Raw genomic sequence first — 18108 nt, forward strand, 5'->3', positions numbered from 1 at the left:
ATTTACAATTGCACCAAAAAGTAAATAAATAAAATACCTAGGAAAAAACTTAACTGAAGAAGTGAAAGATCCATATTCCAGAAACTATAAAACACTAATGAAAAAAACTGAAGATGATGCAAACAAATGGAAAGGTATTCCATGCTCGTGAAGTGGAAGAATTAATATTGTTAAAATGTCAATATTATTCAAAGCAGTCTACATATTTAATGCAATCCCTAACAAAATCCTAACAGCATTTTTCGCAAAGTAGAAGAAATGATACTAAAATGTGTATGGTCGGGGCGCCTGGGTGGCGCAGTCGGTTAAGCGTCCGACTTCAGCCAGGTCACGATCTCGCGGTCCGTGAGTTCAAGCCCCGCATCAGGCTCTGGGCTGATGGCTCAGAGCCTGGAGCCTGTTTCCGATTCTGTGTCTCCCTCTCTCTCTGCCCCTCCCCCGTTCATGCTCTGTCTCTCTCTGTCCCAAAAATAAATAAACGTTGAAAAAAAAAAAAAAATTTAAAATGTGTATGGAGTCACAAAAGACCCTGAACAGCCAAAGCAATCTGAAGAAAGAAGAACAAAGCTGGAAATGTCACAGTCCCAGATTTCAAGACATACAACAAAGCTATAGTAATCAAAATAGTACGGTACTGGCACAAAAATGACACACAGATTAATGGAACTGAACAGAGAGCCCAGAAATAAACCCACAATTATATGTTCAATTAATCTATGACAATCAATATATACATCAATAAATGGTTCTGAGAAAAGTGGACAGCTACATGTAAAAAAATGAAACCGGACCACTGTCATACAACCATACACAAAAATAAGCTCAAAATGGATGAAAGACCTAAATGTGAGACCTGAAACCATAAAACTCCTAGAAGGGAACCCCGGCAGTAATTTCTCTGACATTGGCCATAGCAACACTCTTCTAGATAGGTCTCCTAAGGCAAGGAAAACAAAAGCAAAAATAAACTTTTGGGACTAAGTGAGCTATTTTAAAGCAAGATATAAACATGCACATTTGGAGAATGGAGTCCTCACCATCTGGTAACAGTGGCTTCAAACAGGAGCCCCAGGATAAAACACTGGGTTGAATGTTAATGTGCTCACATCAGTGGTTTATTTATTTATTTATTATTATTTATTATTATTATTATTATTATTATTATTATTATTATTATTACTATTTTCTTTCTAGAAAAGCCAGGCATTATAAGAAGCCCAGATGTGAAACTTAGAATAAAAACCAGAGGAAGAATAAACAGAGGTTTGTAAAACTTAGATAATATGTAAGTAATTAACTATTAGAATCACAGAAACTATAAGAATCAATAAATATGTACTATTTTAAGCCAGTAAGTTGGTGGCAGTTTGTCACTCAAAACAGAAAGTTAATACAGACAGAGGAAATACTTTGGTTGAAAAGAAAAAACTTAATGCACCCAACAAAGCTGGCTTTTTCAGAACACAAGGGCTAGGCACGCTGCCTGTCTGTGGTCCAGGCCATATAACCACCTCTTTGCTGAACCCTTCCTAACGCCGTGTTAGCCCAGCATCTCCAGGCCCTGAAGTGTTGCTGCATGTGGATCACAGGCTTCACGAACGTCCCCCTAAGAGCACTCCAGGGAGTAAGTTACTGTACTGTGAGCCCTATTCCCTCCTCAGGAGACACACACTCTTCTTGGCTCTAGAGGCTCGGCAGACACAGTTCACAACAATCCCAAAAAGAGGTTAAAACCCAGATGGGAGACCGTAGTAACCAGTCCTTACGTGCATGGAGCTCTAGTCTACACCTGAAGAAGTGTGCTGCAAAACAGAGGCAAGTTCTCAACTTCTGCATTACATTCAGCATTAAACTCAAATATGCAGAAGAGTGAGCAAACATGCACTATGGAGAGAAAAAAGGGTGGTATCATGGAAAAAGAACAATGTAGGAAGTAGGAAGCGTTTTGTTGGCAACAGCCCTGGCCACAACGCATCACAACAGCCTCCCATCAAACGAGGGGCTTATGACCCTTCAGACATCTTCCAGGTGTAACAGTCCATTATTCTCCAGTCTCAGCATAACAATCTTTAATTCAATAGTTACAACAAGTAACAAGGAGCCGCTATCTTGGGAGGCGGTGGGGGAAGGGGGGAGATAAACTAAGGCATCAAGGAAACAACTTATTCTATCTGCTAAGAATACTTATTCTCAGTAACCAAGATTAGCCTGCAGGACTCCGAGTTTTAACACACACTGTGTTTTTAGCATTTGGGAGCCTAGTTTTATAAATGTCAACCGCATGCATCTAGGTTGCAAAGAAAAGTCCATTCCAATTCTCTAAGATAACCTGCAGCTATTCTATATATATTCCTTTGTTATTCTACTCATAGTGCCCAGAAGTAATCATTCCATGCCCAGTTTCTTATTATAAATATAACTCTGTGAAATATGGACATTTTATATGCAAGCTATGACTAGCAGTAGTTTATCTTTATGGCTAGCCAGCAAAAAAAAAAAAAAAGGGGGGCGGGGGAATAAATTAAAATACTCTGTTATAAAAAGCTTACCAAGTAAGTAAGATCAAAGAAATGCACACCATATTTCCAGGCTGCTTCTAGCCTCTGCCAACACAAAATCATCGGTAAGGAAAAGAAGTTTGGCTGAAAGTCCTACGCTGCCATGTCAGAGAACAGGCAGCTAAACTGCCTCCTTTTCTTCGTTTACCTTCTGTCACTGACAGTCTTTATCATCCAGTAACAATGGTTACAGATTGTTACCCAAACTTTTGGCAATTCTTTTCTATAGCTTGAAATAAAAATGATCACATTCAGACTACACATTTCAGTTTCTATTCTCATTGTACTTTACAGAGAAGCAAAATCTAGCATGCTTGCAATTTAAGCTGGTATTGAACTGACCCCTGCTGGCCTCCTCTCTTCTGTTTCTGCATTTATCACAGAGCACAACACCTAATCGCATCCTATAGTTGAACCTGTACTTGATCAGTCTGTCATAGCAAAAACGTGACATAGGAAAGAGACAGTTTGTCCTACCATTGGAAATGGAAGGATGCCTCCCTCCCTCAGAGCTTTGGCTATTACATTTGCAAAACCTAGCAAGTAAAATCACACTAATATTCCACAGAAGTGTTCCCTAGAGGCTACCTATGTGTTCTACAAATGAATTCAATCAACAAAGATTTCTGAAAGACCACAGAGAAACAAAGATACTTAGAATTACATCACCTGCCCTCCAAGAATTCCCAGGCACTCACAAGTCCTTGAAAAAGATACATTTCAGAATTCAACTCTGGCTCACGACTGGGGACTGGAAAGGTCAGAAGGAAACAGGGCTACCATAAAAGGTGATGGCATATCCTGCCTCCTGGGCCTCAATTCACTTGAGATTCTTCAATAAACCAGCACGGAAATTTGATCTATTTTTTTAAATATATTTTTTAAAGTTTATTTTTCAGAGAGAAAGTATAAGCAGGGGAGGGGCAGAGAGAGAGGGAGAGAGAGAATCTTAAGCAGGCTCCGAGCTGTCAGCACAGGGCCCAACACGGGGCTTGAACTCATCGACCATGAGATCATGACCTGAGCCGAAGTCAGACACTTAACCAACTGAGCCACCCCAGTGCCCTGTATCTCTTCCATTTTTGTGAACCCACTGTACTTCATGAATAATAACAGCTGCCATTTATTGATGACCTATTATGTATCTGGCTTGGTGCTTTCCAGACACTATCATATTTACCCCACTTGATAATTCTAGGAGATAGGTATTTTTATGCTTAGTTCATGGATCAGGAAAGCTCTATTCTAACACTGATCATAGCACACTCCAATGTTTTTCTTCTCAACAGACATTTCTCCTCTATAAGAGAGTGAGTGTCTTAGGAATAGGGGACTACACCATTGCCATCTTTATATCCCTAAAACCCAGCACATCCCCAGTAACTGGCCCATATCAGGCACTCAAAACCTGCCCGCAGAATATGTGAATGGATATATTATTGAGTGAACATGCCTTCTAACTGCATACGTTGTGCACGATCCGTGCTTAAGCACTGAGAAAGGAGTGGAGGGGAAAAAAGACAGAGGTTGGATTCCTGAACACAGACATCCATATTTAACTACGTCAAGAAAAGAAGCCTCCAGATATGAGTAAACAGAATGCTATGGAAATATGACTTAACATTAGTCAGTTAAAAAGCAAATAGGAAGAGGACTTCTACATCAGAGGATGATGACACACACAGGTCCTGGACTTTACTAGAACCTGAAACCAATTAAGAGAAAAAGAAGAAAAGCGAAGAAAATCATGAAAACAAATACAGGGTAGAAATCCAAAAAACTTTTTATGTTCCCAAAAAAGCTAATGCATTTTTTCTCTTCCTTCCTTCTCATTTCTCAGCATCTCTTTCCTTCCTTGCCACTCCAGACAGATGAAGATAAATGATGTACAGTAGTTAAACTTCTTTGTTTGGTTACAAATGATCTTTTGTATCAACATTATTGTTATGTAAGCACTTTTAATATTGCTTCTAGCAGATGAGACTTCTGCTTCAACATATGTTATGGGGAAAATGGTAAAAATGTATACATGACTGAAATAACTAAACAGTCCACACAAAAAAAAAATGCCTAGAAAATATTGTAAATAAATCTGATTCACTGTGGTTGTTAAATAAGGTAAAACTGAAGATCCAACCCCTCTCCCCAAACCAGAACGAATAACCCCTGAGTCTCAGGACTATCAATACTTTCCATGGCTTCCTACCCTACACACCACTGCTCCAAATCATTCCTTAAAAGAGACTGGAGTGAACCTCCTCTTTCGGCATCATCCCCGGCACAGGAGAGCAGGAGTCAGGCGAAATCGGGTTCTCCTGTTCAACAATGGTCATCTGAAAAACCTAGAGTTTACCGAGGAAACATGTAGAAAATAAAGCAATGGTCGTTTCTGGGCTCTGGGTTCAGACTGCAATAGTAATCTTAGCCAAGCCCCCTACCTTTCTAAATCAAATAGAGTAAGATTGACTGGATTGTAAAACCAAGCTCTCCCATGCAAAGGGCTTAGCACGCTGCCTGGAACGTCAGTGCTGAATAAACACAACCCCATATGACCTCCCTCCTAAAGTCTTGTCCTCAACCCTCAGTCTCAACAGATAGGCCCTCAGAACACTTACTCTAGCAGGACTTGAACTTTCCATATGTTAAATGAGTCCATCCTGCCTTCTCTCCTTCCTTTCCCTTTCCTGCCAATAATCAACACGACAGGAAAGTTCCCTTGCTCATGTATAAAGGAAGCTCCTGTTCATATATGCTTGTGTACTTGGATATGTCTTATTTTGGTAACTGGCCAATACGGATCAAATCTCAAATACTCTCGTCCACTGGTCCCTTAATGACACCTGCTTCTATGGACCAGAAAAAATCTAAGTGCCATACCTATAACGTCAAAAGCACAAGACCGTGCACAGAAGTTACAGCCCTCACGGAAATCTTCCAGGATCCCTGCTTGCTGCATCTTTAGAATTTACACCTCCCGCTCTTCACATCACCCCGTCATAAACAAAGACCACAGCCCATTGCAGATTTCACACCCCATGCCAGTTGTGACCTACACGCAACCTGCAGACATGCCGTGGAACAGTCCGGCTTCCAACAACTGATTAAATAAATAACAAGAGGAGGCGTTTGCACCCAATTAAGTTTACATTTCACACATCAATATTTGACTAAAACAGCAAACCAACTGATATAAAAATTAAACATTATAAATCGCTCTGGGGAAAAAAAAAAAAGACTACGAATATTTCTTAGAAATGAAATCTTGCTACGAGATGTGTCCCGCGTCCCCCCCAGCCCCACGTACATCCTGGCAGCCAGTGTGCAATGGCGGTGAGCGCTGCACAGGGCTCCGCGGGCTGTTACACTCGGATTTCCCAGCAGGCCAGCACTGCAGCACTTCCGCATCTGGCATCTGGCTCCGTGCGGCAGAGCAGAACAAAGGAAGCGGCAGGTTCGGGGCGGGGTCTTTGAGCTTTCCCGTGACCACCTGCGACACTTAGACACTTACCTTCCCAGGGCCACCTGGTCTACAAGGTGAATTATGCCCATATCACCAGGAGAAATTTCCATCCTCTGAGGTCTCGGCATCTAAAGCTGAGCCTCCACCCCACGAGAAGCTTCATGAAGGACGACGGATAATAAAACCTTGCCTTCTGGCACTTGCCAGCACTTGTCTTTAACGTGACAATCACAAACCCTGCTCCCATCAATGCCTCCTGCAAGCAAATATTTTCCACAGGTTTGGGAAGTCCAAGTGTATATAAAAGTTGCCTTACAAATTAAACTAACCTCCCAAGTTGCCACTCAGGGTGACTTCTGAGGACGGCACCGGGCTGACAAACGTTCGGGGCTCATGTTCTGAGAGAATTAGTGCCCATTTTCTATCAACTCCTTGAACGTCTGAAACAAAATCTTTATTTCAGAAATTCGTAGGTAGTACTTAATAGTTTACCAATACAACTGGGAATACAAGACCCCACTTTTGTTCATCTTTTGCCTCTTAAATGTTTGATAATCAGACTTTTTGAATTCCAAATCCAAATGGAAACATTTTCTCCCATTGACTTTCTTTATAAAATTGGAGTTGTATATCTTTACAAAATATTTGAGCCTAAGACATAGATAATAAAATCTATGGTAACAATCATTTTAGAACTTCATGAATATTAACTGGTTAGAAAATATTAATAAAGGCAATTTCCAAAAGTCTGATATTTAAAGTCCAAAGCTGTTCTGAACTTAAGATATATTTTCTCATATAAATGGTTTTTTGAATAGTGATTAGGTCAGATGAGCTAAAGATTTCATTTTACAGTTTCATTACAAGTTTAAAAGCTTTTCTAGTAGAAGCTCATGACTCTCATCACTATTTAATAGTTTGTATGTTCTAAAAATACATTTGCCATTTTATCTCTGAAGTCAAGATGCCCCAAGAACTTAGCTTCATATGCAAACAGGACTAAGTGAAACAGACTGGTTCAAATTCCAGTTCCATCATTTGCTAAGCGACCTTGGGCAAGTTGTACTAAACCTTTCTGCCTCAGTTATCACCCCTCTAAGGTGGGGACAACAGGAAGTTGTGGGACTATCATTCTTGAAATATATTAATTAGATATGCTTTTGTGTGTTTCCTTATACTTGACTCTGCCTCTGTTGTCAAAGGCATCCATTTGCCCGAGGGAATTTTAAGTTTGTTGAAAGACAACTACAAAGGGAAAGGATTGATACTAAGTTTTGACACTCGGAAATCATTGTTTTAAAGCAACAGCAAGACAACATTTTTAAAAGCCAAGTCTTATAAGAGAAAATGTGTTTTCTAAATCCCTTAAGCATTTGTTTTAACAATTAAGGATGAGGTAGTTACAAAAACCTTAGCACTGGCAGTGACCTGCCTCTCTGAGCCTACCTGAACACCAGGAATACCAGGATCACCTGAGAAGCCTCTGGAGCCTTCTACTGCCTGACCCCACCCCCAGACATTTTGATTGGTCTAGGATGAGGTAACTTTTTAAAAGCACCATTAGGTGATTATAATGTATAGCCTGGATTTAGAATAAGCTCTAAGAGAAGCCTCCCATTTGGTTCAAAACCTTGACCAACACAGAACAGGAAGCAAAATTCAGCGAAGGCCTCCTCTAGCCCCCTACAGCCATGCACGTACAGCGTAACGTGCCCGGGACCCTGAACTTCTCTGCAACCCAGTGGGTCATGTGGACACAGGGACAGGATGGATGGAAGCAGAAGACCAAGGCCAGGGTGGAGTGATCACAAGAGCAGAGGCTTAGGCCAGTTCAGGGACCAGACTAGATAAACCACCTGGCACAGAAATACGAAAGGACCAGAGGACAGATTTGCTCCCGGAGAAAATGCAAAGGGTTGAGCATTTACCTAAAAGAAGCTGAGCTACACAAGAGAAACAGTTGAAACCAGAAGGAAGAGAGGCACCATCAGTCGGCAAGTCTGTCCCAGTGCTGCACATTCTTTCCCTTAACCCACCCCCAGTCCCGACCGAGGTGGAGGCTTGGGAGGGAAAGTAACTCAGTTACAGAATATGAAGAAGTCACTGTTACAAAGAACAAACTGATGGGGGCGCCTGGGTGGCTCAGTTGGTTAAGTATCCGACTTCAGCTCAGGTCACGATCTCACCGTCCCGTGAGTTTGAGCCCTGCGTCAGGCTCTGTGCCGAAAGCTTGGAGCCTGGAGCCCGCTTCAGATTCTGTGTCTCCCTCTCTCTCCGCCCTTCCCCTGCTCACGCTCTGTCTCTGTCTCTCAAAAATAAATAAACGTTAAAAAAAATTTTTTTAAATCAAAGAACAAACTGATGGTCACCAGAGGGGAGAGGGTTGGGGGGATGGGCAGAGTGGGTGAAGGGGAGTGGGTGAAGGAGGCTTCCAGTTACGGGAAGAACAAATCATGAGGACAGAAGGCACAGCATAGGGAATACAATCGATGGTATCATAATAGTGTTGTGTGGTGACACCGTAGCTGCACTCATGGTGAGAACAGCGTAATACAGGGTTTTTGAATCCCTATGTTGTATATACCTGAAACCGATCTAACACCTTGTGTCAACGATACTTCAATTAAAAAAAATTTTTAAACAGGCCATTGTTATGAAAACTATCCAAAACATGGAAAAAGCCACATGCCCTTGCAATGTCATATGAGGTGCCATTTAACAGGCTTGTCCAAGGTTTAATTCTCTAGAGCAATGTCCCTGGTTTGACTGTGTTATTTATTATCCCATTAGAGTATAGACATGTAGAACCACAGGTTAACTTGTAGGTTCCTGGCCCACAGAAAGGATAACCCTAAAAGTTGTGGATTTACTGCCTGCAGAACATTGCCAGCTTTGCCTCTCCAACCTAGCAGTCCTACTCCAACATTGTTTTTTAATGCCGAAACACTCTTGGAGCCATCATTAATCCTTACCAGTTTCCTCGTTAATAAGTTAATAAATCACTGACACATTACAGTCTGTATTTCTATGAAAGCCAAGTTCTAACATTCGGAAAATTATATTTTAATAGTATATTTTCTTTGCAGACTTAATAGTGCATATAAATCTGTCACCCACTGACAATGATAGCAAGTGGATATTTTACAAGATAATTCAAGTAAAGTACTTAGCACAGTGCACAGTACATAGTACATGCTCAGTCAACATGTTATTATTCATAGCTGCTGATGGCAAAAGGAGATTTTACCCAAGCCCTGGCAGTAGCCTTGAATTCACCAACAGGGGTCCACAGCAGTAACTGAGGGCAACCCAGATCAGTAGTCACACACATTTGCCAATATTACGAATATGGGGAGCCACTCTGCTCAAAATAATTCCCAAATGATTGGTGCAGATGGTGAGAGTCACTTGTTTATTTATCACAATGTGTGTGATTTCTCTCCTGTGTGGAGAAAACAACCCTAACTCAGCAAGGCTAAGTACAAGGCTCTGAAAGAAGCCATCTCCTCGGTGACCGAGTGTGGTCCTCCACAGCTTAAGGCATGTCTGGATGATGATATTCAAAACTTAGTGACTGATCCAGATTATGGGAGAAAAAGCAATACAGCAAAGTTAACTATATAAGCATGTGATCAGAGAGGAAACTAGTCAAGGGAGGGAGCCAAAGCTATCAAGAAAGAAAATATATGATTAATTTCTTAAGTTATCAGCTCCATGGGTATGATTCTTCTACAGGAAGTTTCTTTACAAATGAAGTGCACCTGGAAAAACAGTAACTTGTCCTACCTTAAAACTGGGCTTATAGGAAACTTCAAGGCTTGACTTTGACTTTAATTTAGAGCGTGAGAGTCTCAGATACATCAACACACTGCCAAGGCCATCACTACCTGGTGATCTTTCATTCAACTGCTTTTCTTTCAGTATCTGGAGGTTTGATTTCCTAGTATCAATAACAATACCATGATCGGCCAAAAAAAAGTAAAAGCGCAAACACCTCACAAAATGAAGAGAAAAAAGTATTTCTTCTTTTTCTCACTCTCTCTCCCCTTGCACAGAGAAGAAAAATCTAGCTTTATTCTGAAGCAAATACACATAATTATACACAGTCATCATAATCTCCTTCATCTCACCCACTCTATCACCTGTCTACTACAAAGCAATTCAAAGTAATAATTAATAAACGAATCTGAGGTTATGTACTTCTTTTAAAACAGGCAATTTTAGACACTGTAAAATAAAGACCATTTGCTATCTTGTGATGGTACAATTAAATGAGATTTTAATTTGGGGCACCTGGGTGGCTCAGTCGGTTGAGCGTCCGACTTCAGCTCAGGTCATGATCTTGTGGTTCGTAAGTTCGAGCCCCACGTTGGGCTCTGCGCTGACAGCTTAGAGCCTGGAGCCTGCTTCAGATTCTGTTTCCCTCTCTCTCTCTTCCCCTCCCCTGCTCATGCTCTGTCTCTCTCTGTCTCAAAAATAAATAAAAACATTAAAAAAAGTTTTTTTAATGAGATTTTAATTTAAGAAAAACAGAAAACACATAGGTTAATAAAGTGACTTCAATAAAAAGAAAAGAAAGATTCGAGAATACTGGCATCTCCATACCCTGCAGAATGCTGATGACTATATGGTCAAGATGAGCATCAGTTACAAATTATGTGTACAGCTTGCTAAGAAATTAGGGAAATGTTCCCCTTTGGTTTCTTTCCTGACTACTTGTAAAATAATATTCACACACAAATTTGCAATTCAAATTTGATGTCTTATGAGTACATTTTGCAGATCATGCTCTGAGAAGGGAGAGAGTGCGCTAACAGTTGCACGGAAAGTATAATTTGCTGCTGGCTTTTAGCCAGAAACACGAAAGCAAATGTTTAGAGACCAGGAGGCATGTAAGCAAGCCCAGGGCATCTGGACTCCTCAGAACTGGTCACTGCTGTTTATATGTGGATCTCCAAGTACAGGGGCACATAAATTTGAAATTCATGCATTTAAAAATGTATTATTTTATTTACAGAGGACAAAAAGGAAAGCAATTTGAAGGCCCTTTGAGAACATCTATAACAACGCTGACAAAAAGTCCCAGTGATTTAAGCAACACTAATAACCATATGTCTGGACCTATGTTCAGCTGTAATTTACACATTAAGTATAAGCTTTTATTTTCATACTTGAGAAAACATGCCAAGTATTCAGTATTTATTATCATAGTTAACTTGCAGAATGAGAAAACTAATTACAATAGAAAGAAGAAAATATTGGTCTTGGGAAAAAAATAAATGTGATTTTCACACAGGTCGGTGGGTAAAGGAGTCACTGTTACCTCCCCAAACCAATCTAGAATGGCTGTATCTTAAACTTACTATAAGTGTCACATATTAAAGGAGATATGATCACTATATGGGGCAAATGTATTGCTCATAAAAATCCACTCCAACATACTAAGTCACTCCAGCACAGCACAACATAATTTTTGTAGGTCTACACTGCAATAAACCAGGTGACATAATGAAAGGCCTGACACAGTACAAGGCTTCCTCAAAGTACTGTCAGCAGGTACCATCAACCTACGACTTAAGAGCTTTCAGGGGGGAAAAGGCCATGCTGAAATAAAAGTCTTTGCAACATGGGCACCTGGGTGGCTCAGTCGGTTAAGCATCCGGCTTCAACTCAGGTCATGATCTCGCGGTTTGTGAGTTTGATCCTCGTGTCGAGCTCTATACTGACAGCTCAGAGCCTGGAGCCTGCTTCACATTCTGTGTCTCCCTCTTTCTCTGCCCCTCCCCTGCTCATGCTGTCTCTGTCTCTCAGAAATAAATAAACGTTAAATAAAAAAGATTAAAGTCTTTGCAACAGAAAGCAACATAAGTTGCTGAGCAAATGGTGGAGGGAAATGCCTATTTTAAAAAAACATAAGGAAAAAAGTCAATAGCTAACTAGCTTCAAGAAAATAATTTTAGCTGACAGTAAGAGTTACGACTGAAAACAGAAGCACAAGTTGAGAAAACCTGTAGAAAAAACCAAGGAGGACCACAAAGAGCAAACATCAGAAGCTGCCACACCTGGGGGTCAACGCCTGTCCTTTTTACCGCATCTGTACCGCGGGAGCACGGAAGGACAAACTAGATCATACGTGACGTCATTCTATGCATGCTGGGAATTATGAGGACAATTTGCAGGTCCCCATCAAGAAGGGACCATGAAGCCTATCACCCCCTACAGAAAATTAATGGGTCTACAATCTGGTGGACAGTCTTCTCACGAGGGTCTGGCGTCGGCAGGCCACTTCTGAGTGGTGTGCATTGTGCAGTCTGTACAACAAATGGTTCCCTTCTTCTACCTCGTCTACGTATACCTACGCAAACACCCAAGGGCACCTGGAGCTTTTAGAAGGCTATGCTTTAATGTAATGGTCAGTCTGCTTTTTATTAAATTGTGATTTCTTTTAAGGCATTATCAGAAGGTGAGTGAAAAACCTAGGGGACTGTGACCTCAGAGTAGTGTTACACACACATCGTCATAGGCACGTGTGCATTCCAGGCCCTCCGACTGGTGAGACCACTGCACGAGCTTCTGAGGTTGGCCCCATGGGGACAACCCACAACAGGCTCAACGGGCCATCGGGGGACTCAGGGTTACATTCCTCTGCTCTCACCTTCTCGGAAATCTTACTTCATCACTAACAACCCGGACCCCAACTTGTCTTTAAATTTGCATTACTGGCTCCCAAGCTTCTAACACATTACGACAACCAGTCAACCATCAACTTCCATTCCCCTTTCTAACTGCCAAACTACTCTCTGCTCACTCACAGCCGAATTTCCTTAGACGACCCAGCACTCCCCACTCTAACTAAGGTGACCTAGCAAAGCTCACTACAGAATTCTTTACTGGAATCAATGAACACTTCAGTCCTCATCATAACTGACCTCTCCACAGCGGGAAACTGTTGACTTGCTTCTGGAAAGGTTTTCTCCCTTGGTTTCTACAACATCTTTCTCTCCACGGTGTCCTCCGACTTCACTCCCTCTCAGTCGCCTTAGCTGGCTGCTTCTTCAGCCAGCTTCCTCCCCAGCCCTGTTCCACAGGGTTCCCTCCACATGCCCACCGTCTTCATTTCCACCCTCTCCCTGTATTATTCCCACTGCTGCAGTACCAGCTAGCCGCCAGCAATTCTGAGTCCTCACGTCTCAATTTCCTCCCCGCCAAATCTCTCTTGAGACTCAGTCTCCAATGTCCAGCTCCCTTCTGATTGCATCACCTGATGTCCCACAAGCACCTCATATTCTCACGAGTTCAGAACAGAACTTATGATCCACACCAGCACTCCCTCTCCTCCGTTCCCCCTGCTGTCAGCGACTCTTGCCGGACCTGCTGTCTTTTTGAAGGGCGCTACCACCCCCTGCCTGGGTTTGCCAGGTTAGAGACATCCTCTCGGCCTCCGTTCTTCTGCCATCCACATGGGCAGTCTCCAAGCACTAGCTATCCTGCCTCTCCACCGACCTCACCCCATTCCTCCTCCTATCGCTGCCCACCGCGGCCACCACGGCCACAGCCGCAAGCCCCAGGCCACACAGTTCCTCGATCCGATTGCTGCAGCAGCTTCCCAGCCTTAGTCCTGCTTTCTTCCAACCATCCTCCAGGCCTCTGTAGAAAGAGATTTCTAAAGTGCACATCAAACTCCCCAAATCCCATGGCTCTTGTCAAATTAAAAACCTGCAAATGGTTCTCCTTCAAGACAAGGTCCAACTCCTTGGCTCCTGCCTATCGTTCGCCTCTTTTCTAAGCAATTTCCTGCCTCCTGGCATGTTCTGGCCATGCTCTGGCCGTACTGAATCACTCAGTAGTTTCTCAGAGGCAACATCTTTTCTATCTGTGTGATGGCATATGCTGTCTCCTCTACTTAACAGCCCTTCTCCCAACCCTGTCGAGCTGCAAAGACTTACAGACTTGGCTAAGAGGCCCTGCCCCACCAATCACCATCCTAGACACTCACAGCCTGGGGGTGATGCCCTTCTGGTACACTGTGAGGGCAGGAGCCCCCTGTGTACAGTACCCTTTATGTGACTGTGACAATCTTATTAGAGGAAATGAACCAACAGCAACAATCTTTATACGAAGATTATAACCAAATATAAGTGGCTAGCACAAGAAGCACTCAATGACTGGACAATGAACAAACAACAATTTGCCTTGAAGTTTGCCCCTGAGATGCTAAGGTGTCTATGTCAAACTGTATTTATTCAGAACTTCAGAGTAGTATGCCTCTTGCGGTTTCTTAATTACTAATAAAGCAGCAAAGAGTGGAATAGTCTCTAGGCCTTAATAACAAAGTTATTTGGTGATGAAGTAAATGCTTAACAAATTATATATACTTGAACACGTTCATGCACCTTCAAAAGAGCCTGACTACAAAAACTGCCAACCAGGCTGTCAGCTGCAGAGACCGTCTTAGTCATCTCTGTGTGTACAGGGCCCTGGCACATAGTATTCGTTCAGTAAGGTCTGATGAAAGTCTGATGGACGAGTGACTATGAAGAAAATTATAGGGGCACCTGGGTGGCTTGGTCAGCTGAGCATCCAATTCTTGATTTCAGCTCAGGTCATGATCCCAGGGTCGTGGAATTGAGCCCCATGTCAGGCTCCGTGCTGAGTGTGGAGCCTGCTTACAATTCTCTCTCCTTCAGCCCCTCCCCTGCTTGCTTGCTTGCTCTCTCTCTCTCTCTCTCTCTCAAATTAAAAAATATATATGTAGAAACAACTAGAGCCTACCTTCTGCAGAATTAGTGATTTCTCCTTTCTTGGCTAGTCTAGATCCAGCTCATCTACAAATGAAATGCTCAGCCTTATCAAGGGCAAGCTACCACTTCCCAGAAGTATTCACTGCAGTATTCATTTATTCAACAAATATCCAGCACCTACTATGTGCCAGCTACCATGGCAGGCACAAGAATTAGTGAGAAAGCCCTGGAAACAGAGACAGACAACTCTGGTTCCAAGTCCACCTAGATATTTAGTAAGTTGTGTGATCTGAGCAAGCCAATTAAGCTCTCTGCCTATAAACATCTTCCTACATACATTGAGAATAATATATCTATTTCACAGAGTTATTGTGGGGGCTAAATGAGGTAATACACAAACCCAATACAATGCATACATATTATGTATGCATTTAACCTTCCTTCTCCACTGTAAATAAAAAGGAGTAATAAATATTTTACGTATTACTTTATTAACACACGCTCATGAGACAAATAAGACAGGGACTAATACTCCCACCTACAATTTTTAGAAACAGTCCCAAGGACTAAGCAGTTTTCCCAAGACCACTCGTGCCGTTAGTAAATGGCAAAGTTCTTTGATGTCAGATACAGAACTGTGATTGTCTTTAGTGTTTCTTACAAATCTCACTGGCGTCTACCTGTAAGAGACACCACAGCAAAGAAGGACTGGAGTTGAGAAAACATAGGTCTTCCTATCATAGAAGCAAAGAAATTTTGAGCAAATGTTTAAAATTAACTGTTTTCTTATTAAAGAACAATAATGTTGTTACTGGACACAGGGTAATACCAACTATAAGAGGCAGCATAAAGTTTACACGTCAGGGAAAGGTCCCCAGTGTCATAAGTTCTGCTTTAACAAGAAAATTCTAATATTAAAAACTGTCAGGTTGCCACGGTAACAATCTATTTGCGATCATGATGCTGGTAGTATTCTGTTATATTTCTCTCAAGGAAAAGTAAACTAGATGTGGCCAAGGAATTTAATAAAAATATTGCTGGACCAAAAGCCAAGATATGACTGTTTTTAGGCAACATGACAGGATTAAAATATACAGCAGGAGACCCTCAGGTTACAATACCAGTTCTATCAATAAAATTAAAAGATTTTGACCTTGACAACAATACAAGGTATAGTCATATGATCTGGAAAACTCCATTCTCTGAGCAAGAAAAATAAATCGTTCAACAACTGAGATGGCAGACACGGAACAAGAAAGTCAGAATTCATCAAAAGGAGAACAAGATCACTTCTCAAAGGAAGTAGGAATCATGAAGACCGAATTTCTCACGGAAAGCTCAAAGGTTTCGGTTTAGTGTTTTGTTTTCTGTGTGTGTGTGTGTGTGTGTGTGTGTGTGTGTGTGTGTGCGCGCGCGCGTGCACGCGCGCGTGTATGTCTGTGTGAAGGGCTGGGTTTTGAACTCCACAATATCCTTGGATAATTTAACCTTCTACTTTTCTCTAGAAAATGTCAGAGGACATATTCAAAACAAATTGATTCCAAACAAAAAAGGAAGGAAGTTATTGTTAGTAATTAGAACATTCTGAAGTCTGAACACACAGACTGTTGCTGCACACAGGGGCAACTTCTATGTAATCAGCACAGCCTTAGTCACGATCATGAAAATCACACAGATCTTCCCCTCCTGGGAAGGTTTTCTAGTACTCGTTTCTCAACTATCCAAGAAATGGTAACAATGTCCCCAAATATGATTTCTTTCCTATTTGTAATGATTTTACAGAATAGCATACACAGGCTCAAGGCCCTCAAAGACAGCCAGAATAAAAACTGCACTCCCTTTACTTCAACAATAAATTAGCTTTGTAAGAAAATATCAACATCTGTGCTGGAAGACATTTTTTTCCTCGCTGGCCAGCTCTGAACTTACACGTGGTAAGTACAAATGTGTGTGTGTGTGTGTGTGTGTGTGTATAACTTTATTTTAATAATGTATATTTATTTTATTTATAACACATTTACATCATCTACAACATATTTTACAAATGACTATTTATATATAAAAATAAAAAACTAAATACATTTACATTTAAACATAGTTAATTTACTGAAATACAGTCCAGAAAACAACATGAAATCAAATCTCCCATGTAACAAGTCATGAGTATAAAATTAGAGAACTATTATTCCCAAAAAGGAACTGTTGTTCCTGAAAAGGATCAGCTGGAGATACACATTTTTTTAATTACAATTAAGTTTACAGCCAACTTCATAAGATCAAATTATTTTAAATTTTATTAAATCTAGGCAAAATATTCACAAGTTACCTAATAATATCTACAGCCAGCAAAGGCAACACACTTTTGCCCGTTTGCCTTAAAGATCACGGAGATGTTAGAAATATTAAGACCAAAAGTCTCTATGTTGAGGAACTCAGAATGGAGGACATTAAATGGTAAAGGAAATACATGAGTGAGTACAGACTTGAGCGGAAGGAGAAATAATCATCCACAGTTTAAGCAGACTGAATAGTGAGACGGGGATGTGTTGTAATTAGGCAGCAGATGGAAACAGGGTTGGCACTCAGGACGGGGTCCTGAAACAAAGATTCACTCATTGGTGAAAAAGCAATAACTCAATCTACAAAAGAGGATGACCCCCACCCCTTGGAAAACAATGTCAAGACAGTAATAAAGAGGAACAAGGCTAATGCTGGGGGAGATCAACATGTAAAGGTCTTAACAAGCAAGGCGACAAGCATGTCTTGAAAGTCTGGGGAGAAGGGTCTCAGGAAGGGACCATCAACAATGCAGGCCTCAGGGAGCTCTCCCAGAATGCAGGAAAAGAAAAGATACTGGAATCCGCATTAGGATGTAACTACTTACATCAGTGTAGTAGTGGAGGCAGAAACTAGCCCACCAAGGCTGGATGAGTGAGAAAGTGCAAACAGTGCATCAAACACAGTTATCCTGGGGTGCCTGGGTGGCTCAGTCGGTTAAGTGTCTGACTTCAGCTCAGGTCATGGTCTCATGGTTCGTGGGTTCGAGCCAGGCTCTGTGCTGACAGGTCGGAGCCTGTAGCCTGCTTCGGATTCTGTGTCTCCTTCTTTCTCCCTCCCTCCCCCACTTGTCTCTCTCTCTCTCTTTCTCTCTCTTTCTCTCTCTCTCTCTCTCTCTCAAAAATAAACAAACAGGGGTGCCTGGGTGGCTCAGTCGGTTAAGCGGCCGACTTCGGCTCAGGTCGTGATCTTGCGGTCCGTGAGTTCAAGCCCCGCGTCGGGCTCTGTGCTGACAGCTCAGAGCCTGGAGCCTGTTTCAGATTCTGTGTCTCCCTCTCTCTGACCCTCCCCC

General features: G+C 41.8%; 1 protein-coding gene across 3 annotated transcripts in view; it reads right to left on the minus strand.

Annotated features, from left to right (window-relative positions):
- SMYD3 (SET and MYND domain containing 3) overlaps positions 1 to 18108 on the minus strand; it is a 697887-nt gene that overhangs the window by 462339 nt on the left and 217440 nt on the right. The gene's annotated exons all lie outside the window — the stretch shown is intronic.

The sequence above is a fragment of the Puma concolor genome, chromosome E4, assembly GCF_028749965.1.
Source record: "Puma concolor isolate L17-30 chromosome E4, mPumCon1.1.hap2, whole genome shotgun sequence".
Lineage (NCBI taxonomy): Eukaryota > Metazoa > Chordata > Mammalia > Carnivora > Felidae > Puma > Puma concolor.